The sequence below is a fragment of the Rattus norvegicus genome, chromosome 16, assembly GCF_021556685.1.
Source record: "Rattus norvegicus strain SHRSP/BbbUtx chromosome 16, alternate assembly SHRSP_T2T, whole genome shotgun sequence".
Lineage (NCBI taxonomy): Eukaryota > Metazoa > Chordata > Mammalia > Rodentia > Muridae > Rattus > Rattus norvegicus.
In genome coordinates, this window is record NC_141549.1 from 49,997,523 (window position 1) to 50,018,588 (window position 21,066).

General features: G+C 39.2%; 1 protein-coding gene and 1 long non-coding RNA gene across 1 annotated transcript in view; one reads left to right on the forward strand and one right to left on the reverse strand.

Moving 5' to 3' along the window:
- Positions 1-21,066, forward strand: part of Erich1 (glutamate-rich 1) — a gene marked incomplete at its 5' end in the record, with an annotated part of 52,793,804 nt that overhangs the window by 19,126,963 nt on the left and 33,645,775 nt on the right.
- Positions 1-21,066, reverse strand: part of LOC120097405 (uncharacterized) — a 70,285-nt gene that overhangs the window by 25,181 nt on the left and 24,038 nt on the right. The window lies entirely within an intron of this gene.

The window sequence follows — 21,066 nt, forward strand, 5'->3', positions numbered from 1 at the left end:
ACTCCACGCAGTTTCAGGTACAGTGTATTTTACACAGTAAGAGATTCAGTTGTAAATGTTCTGTCCAGTTGGCATCATGGGTTGAAATACAGCTAAAAGATTAACACTAGACACATAGTACTTAAAAGATAACTATATTATATATGGCTATGGTTTTGAAAGTCTTGAATGTAAATGTCACAACAGAGTTGTATGGTTGAGATCAACACTGAATGTGACATACCAAAGTCATAATCTCAGGAATCAAGAGGCTTGTCATGCTTGAGGATTGCTTCATTGCCAAGACCACTGAATTCCAGGCCACCCTGGTTCACAGAGAGAGATGGGGAGGGGCCTTATAGCGCAAAAATAAACAGAGAAACAAAGTTTAGAGAATCAGCCAGATGTGATGAATTCTTTTCTGTCTTTTTTAAATGATGGATTTTAATTATTCATTTTTATTTTATTTTTTATTAAAATAGATTCTTTTCTCATGTACTATAGACCACGTGTTCCTCCCTTCCAATAGTGACTTGTCCCATCATCATCAGAAAGGTTTCTTCCCACAGCAGGTGGATTATTTTCTTACCAGGTATCTAGAAAAAAAAATATTTCACTCTGGTTCGAGTTGATGAAATGTCAGTGCTCTTTGATGGGAATGAGTGCTGAAGACCATCAGAGTTGATTCCTTTAGTGTGTAGAAGAGGAGAAGGTGGCTGAGTTGCCTGTTCTCTGCTTGCATGCCTGTCATCCTCCTACCTTCCAGAAAAGTGACAAGATAACTTAGCCTGTTGGATAAGATTAAGCCAAAGACCTGTCACGTTGTTTGGAGCAAGCTTTTGCTTTATGGTTCAGCATCACGGAAGCTTGTTCCTCCTTCTCACTAGGATGCAGTCATTCAAAGGAGATGTAGAAAGAAATTAAGACTTCAGCTTGGATGACTCTAAGATGTTAAAAGCACCAGCAGTAACTACTGTACAAATTCAGATTGCCTGTCAGGTAAATAGAGAAGTTTCTGGGCCCAGGATGCTGGATTTCGTGTTTGCTCATGTTGACATATACCTTGTCATCTTGTCAATCCAGTCCTCTCATTAGCTGAGCATAATCTTAATAACACCTGGCTTGCAGTGTGGCAGGGAGGAAAGCATTATGTTTATGGAAACTGCTTTGCAAATTGTAAAATGTTATACAAATGGTAGTTGTTATTGCTCATAAAATCATGCGTTCCCATTTTCCACATCTAATTATAAAGCTTGATGAAAATGGCTGAGAGTGGAGAATAAGTATCCTGAAAGTGAAATGGATGGATGTGAATGAATTATTAACATCAATTATCTCCTGTGATTGTGTCTACTTGTGTTACTCCCTTCTTGGGTTCAGCCCAAAAACACATAAGAGGAAGTTATATTTGTAATCTTGTTTCTTCTGAATTCAAATGTTCTCTTAGAGTTGTTGATGGAATTATCACGGCAGGAAAAAAAATATGTTAACTGTTTAACTAAAGGATATTGTCTTTAAAATGATGAAAAAAGTTGAAATTGTGCATTTTGGGAGAGAAGGGGCCCAGAAAGAGCATCATAACGTGTATGCTTAGCTCCTCTAAGCTAAATAAGAGTGAAAATACTTACACTGCGGCTTAAGAAAAACAACATGGTAAGGAAGTACGTGTGGGTGCGTGTGCGTGTGCGTGTGCGTGTGTGTGTGTGTGTGTGTGTGTGTGTGTGTGTGTGTGACTATTATTAGATTATATAGGAGAAGTTGTTGGTCCACGGATAACATAGAACATGTATTATATGTCCACATTCTTTGCAATTATATATGAGAATATGTATGCACATTTTGATCTTTCATTAGATGTTCATGGAATTTCAAAATGCACTGAATTATGTCAAGGGAGCCTCCTATCAGCTATGTATCCTCAGATTATAAACTCAGTACTCGAACAGATTTTATCCTCTTTTGTATGTGGCCTTGGACCTAGTGGTGAACCTCCTTTAAGGATGTGCACTTTGGAACCTATTCTGGATTTTTTTTTTCCCTAGGAGGTACCAACTTTCTGCAAGTAAAGTTGTGCTAAGTAATCTCTTCTTGAAATGTTTCAGGATAGAATGCAGAGGTCTTTGAGATGCAAAATACAAAGAGCAATTCCTATGTCCAAAGCGATCATTTCACTTCTCTTGCCATGGTGTACCCTGATGGAGAAGAAAAATAACTAATTACCTTTGTAAAAAAAAAAAAGTATGTATCTTCTATAGGCTGCGTTGAAGAACTCATTGTTCACCAACTGAGCGAGAGTCCTTGAAATGAGCAGTCTCTTTAGTCTCCCCTGCCTTTGTGTAACCTCTCACCCAAAGGACAGAAATTAGCTGTTGGGGCACTGTCATTGTGGAGGTGGTCGACATGCTATAGAATGTGGAGCTGTGACACAACAATCGTGAACTCTATGACACTCCGAGTCTTTCCTGTTACTTATGATCACCTGCCAAGTTTTCAAATATCCTCCCAAATACCTCAACATATCCTCCTGCAAGTTGTAGATGGAAAACCCAAACGTGCTTTGCTCATTCTTCTGAAGCATCTAGTTACTACACAGTTATTAGGCTGGGCTTCCGCAGCAGGAAAGAAGAACAAGTTGGTTACTTATATTTAAAAGAATGATTAAAAGAAATATGGCAAAGGGGAAACCAGTGATTTTACTGGAAAAAAATGGTCCCTGTTGTATTTAATGGCTTTGTGCAGTAGTTTGTCAAACGTCTCCAATATCTGTGACTCAAATCACTGTGCTTCCTCATTCTATGAGAACCTGGGGTTTTTTGTTTCTTTGTTTCTTTGTTTTGGTTTTTTGTGGGGTTTTTTTCCCACTAGGCCAGTCAATAACTCTCAGCAGGACAAATTAATATGGCCACAGATGTTAGAGGCTATCCAGCAATGGTGAAAGCGTCAGTTTGACTCCTTTCCCTGTTCTCTAGTAGCATTTCATAGTAAAAATGCTGTCATGTGCTGCTAATGGTAAGCATTGTGATAATATGGCCAATCATGAATATCTTCATTTTGTTTAGTTCTGTTTCCGTTTTCCTTGTGTTTGTTTTTGTTTTGTTTTGTTTTGTTTTTTCCAGAGTGGGTTTCACTGCTGGCCTGGAACTCAGTGGTCTGCCTCCTGAATACTGGGATTAAAGTTGTGTATCACCACCACCTGGCTGTTTCCTATTTCTTAAATAGCTGTGTAAGTTACTTCACAAATTCCATAGAAAATTCTACTCCTATTTTAGTAGTTTCTTCCCCTTGATAAAGAAGTTAACAAAATACAATAACACTTTAGGTTTTTCTTTCACCATGGTATAGCTAACGATATTAATAAATTTTTGATCACATACAAAATATTTCTCAGCAACTTTTCTGACCCAGGAAATATGCTAATGTAAGTGCTCAGAATTAGCAGCACAGATATGGGCTCATCTCCAAAGAAGTCTATAAGTAAAGACAAACCATGGATTTGAACAATGCCAAGCATTCTAAAGGCAATAAAAAGTATAGAATGTGAATTTTTTTCTATATGATTGGAGTAACTGGTACAGTAGTTACGATCATGGAAGACGTCTCTTCTCCAGGGCAAATGATGTTTAACTTCCCTAGGAGAGTGATTTCAAAGCACTCAGTGTTTTAAGAAAGGAAATGAGATGGAGCAGCAAGAACTAACACTGTGAGGTGGCAAAGTGTTCGAGACATTTCAGGAAATAAAAATAAGCCCAATGTGCTTGAAATGCTGAAACAGGGGCAGAAAATTGGCTTAGGCGTTGCTAGGCAGATAAGCAAGAGCCAAATCAGACAAAGTCTAACAGAACAGATAGAGGCTTTGGATTTTTTTTCCCCAGGGGAACAAAGGAGGAGATCTCAGGGAGTAAAAAGGGACTAAGAAGATTTGTGTTTTAAATAAATCCTTCTGACTGTAAAGATTAGATTAGAGACAATTCAGGACAATTGGTTAGGAGGCTGAAATAAAACCACTGCTGAGCGTGAGTCTCGTTACCAAAGGGCTTTGGAAATTGTCATTGCTCTAAGTAGCTGGAATCCCAAGATGTCAAATTAGTACAATTAACAAAGATACATAAATTGATGAGATGAGCTTCAGGAGAGAGCGTAGATACAGCCCAGATTCCAGGGTGAGCGAATACAGACCCACAGCCTCTACCATTGCCTCCGATGTGTCCAGATGAGGGGAAATCTTCCCTAGGGGAATTGTTTATATTTTTACCCAAATGTAGCATTCTTCTGGCATGGTGATCATCTCAGGGCTGCTCACACGTGTTTTCCAATGAAAGAACTTAATGAGATCCCATCGAGAATGGATCTATCTGGCAATTTCTCAGAAGGTAAGTCCTTTAGGGATTGTATCCATAGAAAAAGCTTTGCTGTATCAACTGCAGATTTTACAATTAGTTCTATTTTATTTCTATCTTGAGACAAAGTCTTGCTATATAATATATCCCATACCGGCCTGGAATATGAGGCAGTCATTTTGGAGATTACCTTCAGTCATCACCTGAAGAAATTAGACCATCTGATACAGCAGACAGATGTGTTTGGAAGGGAGCAGTGGTTCTGCTCAAATCAGGAATAATTGGTCCCTAATTCCATGCATCCTGAGTTTCCAGTACATATCAGGCTTCCATGAAGTGAGACCCAGATGTGTTTACCATTCCTTTCTTTCCAGCCCCTGCTGTGTGTCCTTGACAAACCCCCCCCCCACCTACAATTTGTGGTTGAATCTCTCTGATGGAAATGAAAAACACACCTTTCTGTAAATCAAGTCACCTCCTACTTTTGGACTCTGTATCATCTATAGAACTTTTGGAACTTAAATTTTAAACATGCTTCCTCTATTCAAAAAGGCCTCATTTTATTACCTCTCACACAGAAAAAAGGTGTGGTAGGTGACACTTACCCTTATCTACAAGAGAGGGAAAAACATAGTGAAACATAAAAAGACCATTAGCCATTATTTACTTCTAATATCTACATAACAAACACACAAACACACACACTAACACACACACTAACACACACACATTAATGTGTTTGTATCCTTAATACATGCAAAATAGCAATATAATCCCATATCAGGATTAGAAACACAAACATTAGCACGCAATTGCTTGATTGCTCTAACACTACTAGAATCCCTTCTCATTTGCACTCATCTGTCCAGCATATTGACTTTCAGCAGCGAAGGATGAAAAGGATACAGCTTCCTTCACATTCTAAAGGATGGAATGGCCAGAAAATTCGTTATTTTTAGTGCACTCTCATTTACGAACTATTAGGGGATGCTTTTGAGTACTGTGGATTTGAATGCTGGTTCTGTACCCAGAGATCTAGTGACAGTCTGTATTTTGGTATTGTAGTTGTTAGGAAGTATTTCCTCACTCAGTACTGTGTAGAACATTGTTCTCTGTAACCTCCTCATTGGTTAAATGCTGAGCTGAACAGTCTATGGCTGGGCACCAGAGGATAAGGTGAGCTACCATGCCCAGATGGGGAGTGAAGGTCCCAAATGGGCCAGCAGAGCCAACGTGAGGACACAGACGAAAGCGAAGTTCAAGGTGAGACCAGGATGGTAGGTAACAGGCCACATAAGCAGGCTGGGAAGTAGGCTGGGAAGTAGGCCAGGCCAGCATAATTAGGTTAGAATAGTTCAATATCTGCCCAATTATATTGCCAGAACCTTAATACAAATGTCTCCATGTCATTATTTACGAATAAGGGCAGGCACAGTAAAGCCCCATACATTTAGAATGAATCCATTTCCTCTTCAAAGAATAAAAATAATGTTTTTGTTTTGGAGACAGCATTTTAATCATTGCATAAAATCGTTATGTAGATCAGGCTAGCTTCATACTTGCAGGATTCTGCCTTTGTCCACTACCCTTACAGGCCTGAGTCACAGTGTCCAGCAAGAATAGCAATAGCTTATAAAATATAATACTCTAAAATCTGGACAACTTTCCTTTGCACATTTTTTATTGTCCAAATTCTATACTTGGGTATTCCATTCTGATATCAAAAGCTCTAATAATTAGTAAGATGATGATGATGATGATGATGATGATGATGATGGTGATGATGATGTTGGCTTGCTCTTTAGTCTTTTTTTCTACTCACCTAACTCCCCACTCTACTCTGTCTCAAAAAATGATCAAGTCAAAACAAAACAGACACAAAAAAAAAACCAAAAAAAAAATAAGTCAAAAATTGTTGAACTAAACAAGCAGCACACAGAGACTGTGCCCGGCGCCAGTTCAAACAAGACCTGGCCTCCTTCCCAGCACTGAGAAGAGAACACAAGTGGACAGAGTATCCCATCCACAGTCAAGAAGCAGTGCAATTGGCACAAGCGAGGAAAGAGAAGATCATTAGTCCTAATGGAGTGTCACCGCATATATCAATCGCACTCTATAGCAGGCCCGTGCCTAGGGGTAGTTGGCCAACCCGACAAGGACTCCATGTTTGTATTTTTAATCATATAACTGATTGTATGATAAATATATTTATAATCTAATACTTTCTAATAATATTGGTCCGACTAGTCTCAAACACGAGAGGATTAAATTGTTTTGGAGATGTTGCATATTGATTTTCCTTTACAAGTTTAAAACCAGAACAAATGAAGGCATTTGTCTCAGGATTTTAAGACAAAGACAAAAGCTAGATATCTCTGAACGTTTGCTGAAATGTTATCATAAACCGTCTCCAGGCTGAAGTTTTTCCTCTTGCAAAGGATGACCAGATAGACTTCTAGGCTGCGTTAGAACGTAGGTGGTAGGTGAATTCATTATGATATCTTAACAGATGCTTCATGATTTCCTTGCTGTGATCTACACCTATAAGAAAGTTAGAAGTGACCGCTCAAACAAAGTGAACACACAACACTATAACTGCTAGACAGTCTGTCAGTTTGTCCATCTGCAAAGAATCATTTAGTGAGAAAACTGATTAAAAAATTCAACTCAACCTTGGCTCCACATCCCTGCCACGGCTCCGTGATCGGAGTGTACTATGGAGTGAAGGAAACGATACCTTTACTGCTTGCCCATGAAGTGTCTGTGTTTGATTTCTCCTGTAATGTATCTTCAATTGAACGGATATTGATTTCTTGGGGGAAAATTGCATAATCTCCAGGGAGAATTAAAGGGGACTAATCTTAGTATGCTCTGTATTTTTTCCCACTGCCTTGTTCTTCCCAGTGATTTATCTACCTACTAACATTACAGACTAAAAGAAAAAAAAATCTGGCCTTTCAATATATTTTCAAGATCTGTTCATGTTTGAGCAAGGCTTGTCCTTAATTGCCCGGGGATTTGTAGATAGCCTTGTCTTCAGTGCTCTGAAACGAGTTGCAATATAAGTTATTAAAGCACTGGGATCCACAGCAATCTACAAATTGCTGCTTGGCTTCCACACACGACATTTAACTAATTGCCCATTGTTATGAAAACCTTTAACTTCATGGATGTCATGAGTCTTCATGGAATAGACGTTGTTCTTCTGTCTGTTAGAGGAGTGTAGGGTGATGGTGACCATCAAAACACCTCTTTGGAATGCTGTTTTCTTCTCTGTTCGGTCATGCTCAGATTTCTAATCTGAGACTCTTGAGATGATCAGCGATCTCCTGGGAAACTGACAAACGCACTTGACTTCCTGTAATGGTGTAAGATGGGTAAAACCTGAGCTGTTGGGATGATGGGAACCAGATGTCCTCCAACTGGTGTGCTCCCTTCCACCTGTGTGGCCTTGGAACGTCATCAATAAAGTTGGCCATTACACTAAACACTTGTACAACAGAATGTCCGTCTCCTTGACAAAATACGAGGGGTGTGCATGGGGCGAAATCATGCTTAGTCTCATCAACATCATGACCAGGAGAGCTGATGTGTGCTAATTAAAGATTCCTTTGGCCTTTAAATATTGACGTGTTTCTAGACCACTCTCCTGAACTTGAATATTGAAGGTAAATCATCTGTCAGTCTGCTGAATGCTGTCACAGTGGACGGAAGAAAGTGGCTTCTGCGACTGCTGAAAACAGACTCAAAGGTGGACCATCCGAATTTGTTTTTAAGTTCGGAGCAGACACTGGGAACTCTGTGCCTGCTATTTTTTCTTTTCTTTCTTTTTTTTTTTATTGTGGTTATTTCCCTTGAAATTTTGTTTGAGGCTCTTTGTCCCCCCTACGGTTTAGTGCCTACTGTAATAACGATGCTCAGAAAAGCAAACCCACCGTGAGTAAATAGCAACCATCCTCTTAACCCTCTCAAAAAGAAGAATCTCATGCCTTCCAAGACATTTTCTTCTTCCCGAGGCCTTTAAGATGACCTTAATCTGCAGACACAATCTGGCATCATCATGCCTGTAATATAGATGTCGATATTAGAAGGAGCTCGGTCGGACAGTCTGCATCCTGGATTGATCACTAGTTAAACAATTTCTTTCTTAAAATGTTGCCAGTTCAGGGCAAGAAAGACGCACATGATGTATCCTCCAACGGGCAGTGATTTTTGTTTTACAATAGAGAAGTAAAACGGAGATTTAAATCTTAGGCAGACTTCATAAAAAAAGATATTTCTTTAAAGCGGTAAGAAAACATAGTATTTTGTATTCATACACATGAAGCTTGTTTAGGTCCATTTTCACCTGGGGTGCTAAGCCAGCAGAATGTCTGCAGACCCCCTAGGATTTTATCAATGAGAATCATGAGGCTTTGGTGGAAAGATCTATAGGAGAAGAGGGATTAGTGTCCTTATTGAGTCTCTTCAGCCATCTGGTGTAGAATTCTCTGTTTGCTTATGAAATTGCCACTGCCTCGTACGCAAACCATTCATCTTTACTGGAAAGCTCATTTTTTCCACCACTAGGTGGCAGTGGAGTTACATACTTATGATTATTCATGCACCTTTGAAGACTAGAGGCTTCTGTGTTTGGAGTCTAAGTACACTCGGCTTCCTTGTATTCATGTGTTCTTTATTCAAAGGACAAGCCTATTTGTACTTGAATGTCATACTCTGCACGTCAGGTTTTATGAAGTTCCCATTTATGTTTGCTTTCATTTTCAAAGAACATGCTTGAATAAATTTTCGACAGAATACTCCAAGTACCTTGTAGTTCTTTAACTAATTATTTTTATTTAGAATGCCCAGTATACAAATATTTGGCGAGAACATGAACAAAGAAAGCAAAGTTGGGATGCTATTGCTTTAAAATTTATTCTTAGCTCATAATAATAAATCTTCACCCTGTCTGAAATTTTCAAGAGGGAAATACGATTTCAAATGGTCACATATAATTTAAACCTTAGAGTTTCCTCAAGGACAGCTCTATGTGAATTATATAATGGAGTTTTTCAGAGTATTTCCTACAGTGAGACTTCTCATATTTAATAGTACTTGTAAGAACGCATTGCCAATGCTTACATTTTTAGCATGTTTCCGAAAATAATTAAGGAGATTTTTTATAGAGTTTCATCTAAAAACAGCCTAAGAACAGGGCATTGTTTCCACAAGAAGAACATTGTGCATCCCGTTTCTTAGATTTTTGTCATATTTCCATGTTTCAAACCCTATTTATCATGTTTAGACACAGAGCAAATAGGATCAGCAATTGAGAATTTAAAAAATATTCAGTATAAATATTGACTGCATCCCCTCAACCCCCTTCTGCTAAAATAAGATGAAATCAGACTGGAGTGGGTATGCATCGTCTGCCGGAACTTGCTTCATCTGTTGTTCTTGCATGCTCGTCCGGGGCAGCTGGTCTGGAGCGCTCTGGGAGTCGATTCCTCTCTCCCGTCCGTGTATCCCAGTAGGACGGAATATTGGAAAATCTGCTGCCTTTCCTAGTTCCTCATATACCTGATCACAGATAGGTCCTGCTTTGTACTCTGTTCTAATTCACAAATAAGCAAGACGTAACAGAAAGACAGCAGGAAAAATATAGAATGACATTTCTTGGCACAGGCTAGACTTTCAGCATCCCAGGACTACATATAAGTCAACGCAGCAAGGCAGGCATTCACCCTGGGAAAACTCAGCTTTCTCTTTGTTTCTTCAGTCTACATTACTAGACTTTACACTTTTTCTGACTTTATTTCTTACCTCTTCTAGGTTTCTTTTTGTTTGTTTGCTTTCTTTTTCTTAATTTATTTTCTTTTTAGGCAAGGAGTGGCGATGAGGGAGAAAAAGCGGCCTCCTAAGGCCACACGGAAAAGAATTTGTTTGCTTTTCTGTGGCTTCCTTCTTGCTGACACTGCCCCCTGGTGGCAGAAAACAAAGACCTCAGATAAATTCAGAAACATCCCTGTTATGTTAATTCTGACATATTTTACCCCAAGTTTGAGGTGGGCTTTGTCTAAGTACTCCTTATAACTCTCTAAACAATAAGATTGCTTTATCTACTTGTGCGGCGAGCACTGTGGAGCCTCTTAAGAATACACGGGCATGGGCTGGAGAGATGGCTCAGCCGTTAAAGGCTAGGCTCACAACCAAAAATATAGGAATACACGGGCAACTTGGAAAAAGAAGGGAACCTCTGACACAGAGTTCATTGGTTAGCTTAAATGCAGACCCCAGGTTCCCTCTGCAGACCTGAAGATTGGTTCTACTCATACCCCTCTGACTGAAGCCTGAGTCTTCCTGGATTTACAAATATCCAGCGAAGGGCAACGTACACACAGCACGCATGGCTTATCCCTAGAAAACACTTCATTTAAACCCTGGGGAATCCTGGATGGCACCATAGAGGGACACACGGATTTCATCTTCACGTTTCATTACTTTGGTCATTTAAATTGAATGCTCAAACAATTGACATCTCAATATTTAAATCCCCCGGAACTGAATGACATGGACTCCTTCCTTGCCACATTTTGACTTCTTCTAAAGCCTTTCATTATTTATCTATATTGATTGGATGACCTTTGCCATCCACTTGCTAGCCTTGAAAAGATTTAAGTCTTCCATAAGCATAATCTGGCTGCACTCTCCCCAAATTTAATTAGCATTATTGGTTTCCTGTCATACATGTGTGCATTGTGTTTCCTGCCCATTCACACCTGCTCAAACTCATTGGAAGACAAAATGCAAAGATTAACCTTCGCTGTATAATGTAACGAAACATGTACTAATTTTATGAGACAAGAAAATTCAATACGTTTATTTCAACTTTGCTTTTATAACATTGAGAACTTGGGGCATATTAATTAGTAGGTCCCAAACATTGCAGAGAAAAATTTGTGAAAATGATAAGAGAATGTAAAGTTCATTAAATGTAAGTGATTTTCAACTCTTCTTTCTGACTTTGAAATAGCAAACACGCACACACACACACACACACAGAGAGAGAGAGAGAGAGAGAGAGAGAGAGAGAGAGAGAGAGAGAGAGAGAGAGACAGGCAGACAGATAGACAAAACCACCACCCTTACATAATTTTAAATAGTCTCCATAATTTTCCAGTTCACTGCAAGGTGTTACAGCACTAAAATTATCTCTGAACTTTATCAAAAAAGTGCAGATTTTATAGAATAAAGAAATAGTTATGGTACATTTATTATAACCTAAATTAAGTAAGATTCGGATGCTAAAAGACTCACTTCAGAAGTTGGAAATCCATGGAGCAGTGAGTGTGAGATTTATTGACTTGTTTGGAAGATGTGCTGATGAGGGCATTTCTAATTTTCCAAAAGTTACTAAGTCACTGACCTCCTGCTGTGCTCAAATCTGGTGACACAGCCACACTGACTATGAGACTTGCCTTTGCAGAGTACATTTGTGTCTCTGGTATCCAAGCTAGGCTTTCTCCTTCAGAGTGGTGTGTAGGTTTTAGGAAGGAGGAAAATAGCATATCTTTTAAGTTAGATTATTTTATATGTAATGCAACAATTATATCCAATTATTTTATATTAATGCAGTGATTATATCCAATACTGATTAGAACAATATATATGAATTATAAAGTTTATATATATGTGTATATATACATATATATTCTGTTCTTTTGCACATAACACTGTTAAATGTGGCTGTTAAAGACATGCTGCACCCCATGAGCTTATGATGGAGTCACCATTAATCATAGACCCAGCAAGTAAAAGCATTCTATCAAAAACACAGCAGCCAGACACTTAAAATATAAAATAGAGTGAGCATTTTGCTGACTTCTAACTTAGCATAACATTTGCTGTCAAACACTAGATATATTTCCGTTTCTAGATATAAAAGTTCAGCTCCAAGGAGTTTAGTTTATCAAGAGCTGGTCCTCCTTTATTCTTTTAGTATGGTGTGCTAAATGGTTAATACTACAAGAACGGGAAACATTTCCTTTATCATTACCTATTAAGTTATTTTATAGACGACGTGGGATAGAACCATGTTGAAGGATTTTAGAAGAATATTATATTGATAGGCTTTACTGACTTAGAGTAACCCATTGAAATCGACAGCACATGTCAAGACCCTGCAGCCAGCATGGAGCCTCAAGAACAGAGTGCCCAGGGATGAGGTGGGGGCATAATAAGTGGATTGGTAGTAAACTACATAGGAAGATTTTCATCTGCTTAACTATGTCACTGTGTGACATTGTACATGTTGTACATGGGAACAAGTACTACATGATCAATTTCTGGGCTAATAAACCTATGACAAGCCAATGGTTGGAAGCACAGGGACTCATTTCCCTCTCGAGTTCCCCATTTTGTCCAATGTATCTTATATGCACAGTGTGTCCCCAGTGGACTCTCTCATTGTCTTTATTCCTAGTGCAGAATTATTCAGATCTACTTTCACTCGCTCTTACTTATGAGTCACTTCGAAGAAGAGAGCAGGGAGAGCAATGACAGATTGTGGAGATGCTGTTGTGACTACACTCCAGTTGCCCATCAGCAATGTTTCAGTGACCGCGCAGTGGAGGACCCGGAGAGCTGACTCAGGAGATGCGCACACTCTCACAGAGTACCCACGTCTCCTTCCCAGAACCGTGTGGCAGTTAACAAGTGTCTGTAATCCCATGTAGAGGTATTCCGGTGTCCTCTCTGGTCTCCATGGTTACCAGACACCTACACAGTGCACATCTATGCAGGCCAAACACTCATACATATAAAATAAAAATAAATAAATATTGAAGAGAAGAAAGAAAGAAAATGTCAAATTTTGCTGAAACTCAATAAATTTCAGTAACTCTGCCATGGCCACCTGACATAACCTGGCCTTCCTCCAAAGCATAAGTGGTATCCTATTAGAAGACTACATCCTATACATTTATAATTCATCAATCTGGATGAACCGCACCAGGCCCTCATCAGGGCTCAGAACGTCCCAGCATTTCACTCATTGAGCTGTTTCAATTGACCCTTGTGAAGTCGAGGTTAATTGCTGTAATGACAGGGTAAACATCTCAGTTGCTCACGAGGAACATCTATTCATGCTTGCTTGCCATGGTCTGCATGTGAAAGTGCACTCTCCCAATACTGTGCCCTGCTCAGTAAGCAAGAATAATGCTAAGAAGTGGCTTGGTGTACATTTGGGAGCTTGGGGGAGAGTAAGAGTAAACCAGTAATTCATTATCTTCATTAGTCCCACCAAAAATTTTAAAAGCAGAAAGTCTAAGTAAAATTAAGGGAGTTGGGAGGAAAAAAACTGGACTCTGGTGGAATCTCGCCTCAGTTTTCCCACCTGGAAACAAAATATAGTAACTGCTCTTAAGTCTTATCTTCTGGGAGTTTGATTTCTAAACATACGTAGGCATTTAATGTTATTGTATTACAAGTGATGTGGTTTATTCCCAAGGTTAGTTGGTGTCTGTTATCTTGTTTCCCTAATTGTCTTTGCTGTGAAGATCTGTGATAAGTGTGAAGAAGATAGTCAGCCCATAATGAGGGGGAAAGTTGCCTCTCTTACAGAAGAAAATCAGCCAGAAAACAATTTCTTTTAACTTCCACAGAAAGTATCCTTTTTGAGAGATACGAAGAACATGAGAAAATCATTCCTCTTAAAATAAACCTTGAGTCAGATAAAGGGTTTACCTCCATTGAGGTAAACCTTCAATTTAGGATTTGGACACTCATCTTGTGTTGCCTTGTGTTTCTGGTGTGTGGTAACTTTCCCTAACTGAATCTCGGGGTGGATCTGAGACTCACAGCAAGAAAAATCAGTGCAAAGCTAATAATGCAAACAAGCCTTCAAAGATCATGATCAATCCACAGCAGAATTTGTCTTTTAAGTACAATTACAGTGACTAAGAATCGTACTTGAGACAATGAGACTATATGACTCCAGATTGACCTTCTCATGCACACTTACACAGCAAGCAAATTTGGACCTTGTAGATATGGATCCCCCACCCCATAAAACCTGGAGCCCCACAGACAAAGAGGCAGCCTGAGTATTTCCTCTGAATATCCCAGGTCTTTGAGATATGTTTTTGACCACAGTTACATCTCAATATGTTCACACAGCTTGAGGAATGATGGAACAAGTATCAGTGTCCTATTAGGTGAATAGATATTGTCTTTTCCCTATAATATGAAATACTTACAAATAAGCAATATAGATCAAAGTCCTAATACATTAGACAGGTCTATTGTTCCATTTTGTTAAGAATCCTGATGAAAAAGTCACTAGTCATTTCCCAAAGCGATTGGTCAGTTACCAGAATTTTCATTAATTGTAGCAGAGTGCCAATCAAATAATATATTTTACATAAGAAACAGTACGTTTTCATGCCTTGAGGTACATGTAGTGTCTACCTGAGGAATTTCAAGGATCACAGCATGCCTTTATATAATAAATGTTACTTCAATATTCATTTTCATAGATTTGTTATTAATAATTTATGTATGAATTAATAATGTATTTATTACACATGCTAAAAGTAGGAAAATTTATTTATAAATACTTAATAAATGTTTGATAATGCTTTTGCCAGGCATGTTATAAATGATAAATAGTTGACTATAGACACCTTGTTAAAAATTAATGTGCAGCCGTTATGGTTATTCTACAATAGTTTGAAAAAAGTTATTAAAAGAGTGAATTAACATCATGTATACATTCTATAAACCAATTATGGAAAAATATGTAAGCTTTGGGGCAGTTTGCAGAACTAGCCGGGTGATTATATCTAATGATATTTAGTCAGTGCTTATAATTTAGTACACACAGTACCAGACACACTTTGGTAGAGTTTCCCTAGGTTTTAAATTCCCATTAAGTGGCTGCCAAAGGCTAACTGGTTATAGCCCAAGAAATCATGACCATAAGGAAGTTATTTGTAAATATTCTTTAACATAAACTGCAAGTTCCACTTCTGATCTAGAAGGGTGTAGAAGCGGAGCCCACTGAACTTCGATGAAAAACGTCAAGTTATAAGAGGGATTCTCACAGGTCTGTCTTTAGAGAGACTGAGTCCAGATAGCCATCGCGGCTAGATTTGGCCCTGCCTCTTCTCACATTTAAGAAAAGGCAGTGCTCACTTTGGTACCCTAGATCAGACAGCTGTCTATCTAACCCCCAAATAATGCACACTACTTATATAGAATGGGCATGAAACTACATTCAAGATGCTTTGAAAGAACATCAAACATTTTCATTAAAGGTGTCCATACCCAATTCATTGCCCTGATAGTTATATTCACACTTAACTTTTCTCAGTGTCTGCTACTTTCAGAATGATATTCATACTACTTTGCTTTTTAATATCCGAAGGGGGTAGTATTCAAGATGGAGATGTGGGCTGGCTTAGTTTAGAAGTCAAAGATGCAACAGATACCGAATATGTGAGAAGGATCACGGCGCAGGTGTATTCAGGGGGAGATGGGGTTGATACTTTACTTCTACTGGCTCAAAGAGAAGCAGTGAGATTGCCTTCCCGAAATCCCTATCTACAGTGGAGATATCTGAAGGAGAATACAAAATGGCACTTGTGTATCCACTGGGCTACCCTGAGGATGATCAGCCGTAGATATTGGCCTAACAGAGCAGAGTGAGGGAAACATTGTAGCTCAGTTTCATGACAGAAGTATATGAGTTCTGGAAAATCGTGAGAAACCATCCAAAGGAAAGTTGGGTTTTTCCAAAAGGACTTTCCTAAAAGTATGGTTTACCAAAGGACATGAGACTCGGAAAGCGAAGGACAGCCTAGAAAGTGTAGGGCAGGCAGTGGCTTACCATCATATCTGAAGGCATTCACTTATACCATACACTTGACCTTTCTCTGCTGGATGGAATAGTGAAGACTTTCCAGTATGTAGGGACATGCTGAGACCAAGTGAAAAAGTAGTAAAAAAAGAAAATAAAGAAAGAAAGTAATAAAGAAAAAAGGATGAAAGAAAAAACAAACAAGTCTGGTGCATTTAATAAGCTAGTGGAAACCATTTAGGCCTTGGTAACTGTCTAGCAATAGACCTAGAACTGGGTCAATATGTAGGGAGGAGGTATACGTGCCTCTCTCAGCATGCCTCAGGCTCTGGGTTTGTTTCCAAGTACTGCATGTGTTGTGTTTTGTATGTGTTTGTGTGTTCCTGAGTGTTTCTGTGTATAAATACATAAGTACCATGTGCAGCAATATTTAAACATGTAACTTAATTGGATGAATGAAAGGATTACAGCTAAATAAGGAGGAGTAAAACTATCATAAATAAGGAGAAAGTGATCACAAATGCTGATGGCTAAGACACAGATTGATCATGGTAAAGTAGAAGAGCCCAAAGCAAAATTATATGTGGCACATATTATTCTAAGATATAAAATAATGTGGTTTTATTTTTGCAAATGTATGGTACACTTGCCATATCGGTACAAAAGCTAAAGGATAAGAGGCTAACAAATTTAAGAAAACTTAATTGCAAACTAAAACCCTGTACCAGATCAAGAGTGACCTTATAGCCTCTGCTTACACATGGCGTTTGTTATCTAAACTATTTATTTGGTGTATAGCAAAGGTTCCCTTTCTTCATTAATATTATTTAAATGTGTGTCCTTAAATACCAGCCTTTGTGAGAGTAGAAACTGCCAGCTAGTCTCTACCTGATCCTGAGGCCCTGGGCAATGGGCTGAGACCTAGCAAGCACTTCGTAATGATTAGTGGGTTTCCGTGTTAGTAACAACATCAGCTGAAGACAGCTGCTTTTGCTTCTTAGCTATAACCGAGGCAGCTGTGGTAATGTATTCAGGCAGGTCAGGCCAGGACTCTGGCAGACCATGAAAATGGAAATGAAGGGACTGACTTGAGAAATATGGAGAAAAGCATCAGTAGAATTTAGTGACAGACTCGATAGAATATGACAGAAACTCAGGTGCCATTTTGGAAAATGCCAAAAGCATCGTAGAGGGCAAAATCACCTAAGCAGGTGCCCTTATGCAATCAGGCAGCGCCATGAAAGATCGACTTATCACAGAAGGCTTCTCCTCCGTCTCCTTCCTGGCTTGCAAATACTGTCAAGCTACATTAGCACGGAAAGGGAGTTAGATTGCAATGACCTTTACTAATCCACCACATTTATGTTTGTACTTTCCTCACGATAAAGGTAACATTACATTTATTAATGTCAGCATTTTCTTTAGGAAACAGTGGTGAACTCATTAAGAACACTGCCAGGTGTTGCCAACCCCAGGTGTGAACCCGGTGGTTAGTGAGATGTAAATAACTCTTTATGGAAAATTTGCATTCGAGCGAATTAGCAAGCCTCACACAAAGTCTAGCTAGTTTCCTGTGATTAGCTTCATTATGCCACGGGCTGCTTTTGTGCAGCTCAAATTAAGGAGGAAAAAAGCCATAGCATATGTCCCTCCTTTTAGGATATAAATCAGATTATTTCCCACCTCACTTCCTACCACCAACCTTCCTATGCAATGGTTCAAAGGTTCACACAGAAGTGCACTTCAGCTCTCTGAGTATTATTCGCTCCTTTTCTCTGTGCTGCTCTGTTAGAGGTGATGTGTGATACCCAACTACTAGGGTGCTTATCATAGCTTCCAGACCACTTGCTATTATAGAGAATGGCATTTGCTGCTGGGGTAGAGAGGAACAATGCTTTCAGGGCTCCTTCCTCAGCTGCTGAGTGACTAGCAGCTGTTTTGAGCATCTTTTCCCATTCAGATGCTCTTTTCCCTTTCTCTTCTAATCTCTGAAACAAATGTCAAGATGATTAGGATATGAAGAAAAAATACACTGAGCATTTTGCAATCTTAAAGTCCAAATGAGCAATTGTGCTGGGCTACTGTGACTCTTTCTCGTTAGCACTTTACATGGGCTCTAAATGGGATTGGACACTTGCGTTTCTGAATTCCCACGGATGTCAGGATGAAGGTAACAATGAAGGAAATGTCTTCACGTGCCGCGAGGACAGTACTGAATACGCACAGTCGAAAAAGCGTCTTTGATTAGCGCAGTTTTCCCTTGACAACTTTCACAATGATCGTTGTTAAATTTTTTTGCTTTAGCCAAATCATTTGCCTTTTGAAGACCAAATATTTTCATTCGTGTTATGTAGCTTGACTCGTATAGGAATTGGGTGGTTCCAATGAATTAGAATGGAAGTTGGTCATCCAGCTATAAGATCTTGAACAATTAACTGCATCTCACCGGGGAAATAAAGACGTAATTCCAAACTTGTAATGCTGTGAAGGGTAATGAATAAGACATGATGTACTTAGCTACCAATTTATATTGAGAGGAATATTCATTCATCAACACTGGCATGCTGCTGCTTCATAACATACCAATCAATGTAATGCCGTGCATCTGTTGAGTGTCCAGACAATGGCCATTGATTTAGAATAGATTATGTTGCTGAGTTCACTTGTTTACATCCATTGTCTCGAAGGTCTTTCCCGTCCACTATTCTCACCTTAACACCGAAATGTTCATTTTCGGGAACAAGGTTGACTCTGGAACACACACAGGCGCTGCCATAGTGAGTTGTCACATTGAGCATGATGTAGCCTGAGTTATCTGAGCGGTGCTTTTCAATTGAGCAATCGCTCAGATCAGATTAGTCTGTAGACATTGCTGGGGTAGGGGAATTCTCTTGATTGTTCACTGATATGGGAGGCCCTAGCCCACTATGGGCAGTACCATTCCCTAGGCTGGGGATCTGGGTGTAAGCAAGCTACTTAAGCACTGGTCCCAGCTAGCAATCCAGCACACCCCCCCTTTTTAAATTTTCATGAGGTTTTATTTTTTATTCTTTTCTTTTATTGGATACAAATAACAAGGTAATATAAGGACTAAAATTAATATGCTATTTTAAAAACATGTGCACAATGGTTGTCCCACTGAGAGAAACCAAGAATCAGAATGTATATTTATGAATAAGCTTTGTTTATATGCAAAATCAGTATTCCTTAATATCTGCTTTATGGTTCCGCTATCTACCTTCTGCCTTCTTCCTCCATATCGATCTATAATTTATCCCTATCTGTTAGTGTTCTAAGCTAAATTGCATATGTTCTCTTTCATGCCGTATTCTTTATGCTAGCAGTTCCTTTGGAAGCCTGTGTTGCATTCCTACATTTATATCACAATTTCCAAGGTAGAATTTAAACATTCCTTCTGTAATGATGTTCTACAAAATTTGGAGGACTTACTGTCTACACACCCTGTAGCATAAAAGTCACATTTGTCTCTGCTAGACTCCTACTACTGAGAAGTTAATTAATGCTACTTTCTTTTCTTTTTCTTTTTTTTTTCAATTTTTATTAGATATATTTCTTTACTTACATTTCAAATGTTATTCCCTATTCCGATTTCCTGTCCATAACCTCCCATCCCCTCTCCTCCCCCTCCCCCATACGGGTATTGCCCCCATACATCCCCTTACTGCCCCCCCCATATTCCCCTGCACTAGGAGTCTAACCTTGGCAGGACCAAGGGCCTCCCCTTCCACTGGTATCCAACAGGCTATTCTCTGCTACATATGCAGTTGCAGCCCTGGGTCAGTTCATGTATAGTCTTTCAGTAGTGGTTTAGTCCCTGGAAGCTCTGGTTGATTGGCATTGTTGTTCTTATGGGGTTGCAAGCTCCTTCAACTCTTTCAATCCTTCCTCTAATTCCCCCCAGGGGGATCCTGTTCTCAGTTCGGTGGTTTGCTGCTAGCATTGACCTCTGTATTGGACATGCTCTGGATGTGTCACTCAGGAGAGATCTATATCCGGTCCCTTCGGCATGCGTTTTTTAGCTTCATCAATCTTATCTAGTTTTGGTGGTTCATATATATGGGCCACATGTAGGCCAGGCTTTAAATGGCCATTCCTTCAGTCGCTGCTCTAAACTTTGCTTCTATATCCCCTCGTATGGATATTTTTCCCCTTTTAAGAAGGAGTGGGCGCGGGCTGGAGAGATGGCTCAGCGGTTAAGAGCACCCGACTGCTCTTCCAGAGGTCATGAGTTCAATTCCCAGCAACCACATGGTGGCTCACAACCATCTGTAAAGAGATCCGATGCCCTCTTCTGGTGTGTCTGAAGACAGCTACAGTGTACTTATATATAATAAATAAATAAATCTTTAAAAAAAAAAAAGAAGGAGTGGGCGCATCTGCATTTTGGTCATCCTTCTCCTTGAGCTTCCTGTGGTCTGTGGATTGCGTCTTGGGTATTTCAAGCTTTTTGGCTAATATCGACTTCTCAATGACTGCACACCAAGTGTGTTTTTCTGTGATTGAGTTACCTCCCTCAGCTACTTTCATCACACTGGGTGAATGTTGTCTCTCCTCAAAGGTAGCTTTTGAGATTTCTAATAATAACAAAGACCAATGATACATTGTAGTTCATTCATCCTTCCTTAATTTCTTGTCAACTTTCTAGATCATAAACATGGTAGCCACAGGACTGTTTCTAATTAGATATATTTTAATAAAATGTTGGTACCATTAAAACAATATGTAATGACCACATGCTGTACACTGAGAGGATGCTACATTACTTTATATCAAAAATCGTATTCAATCATAGCCACACCATTGCTAAACTTGCTAAGGATACAAAATAACTTACCCTGTACTATGCATCTAGTAAAATGCAACCCAAGACTGAAACCCAATATATCCTAG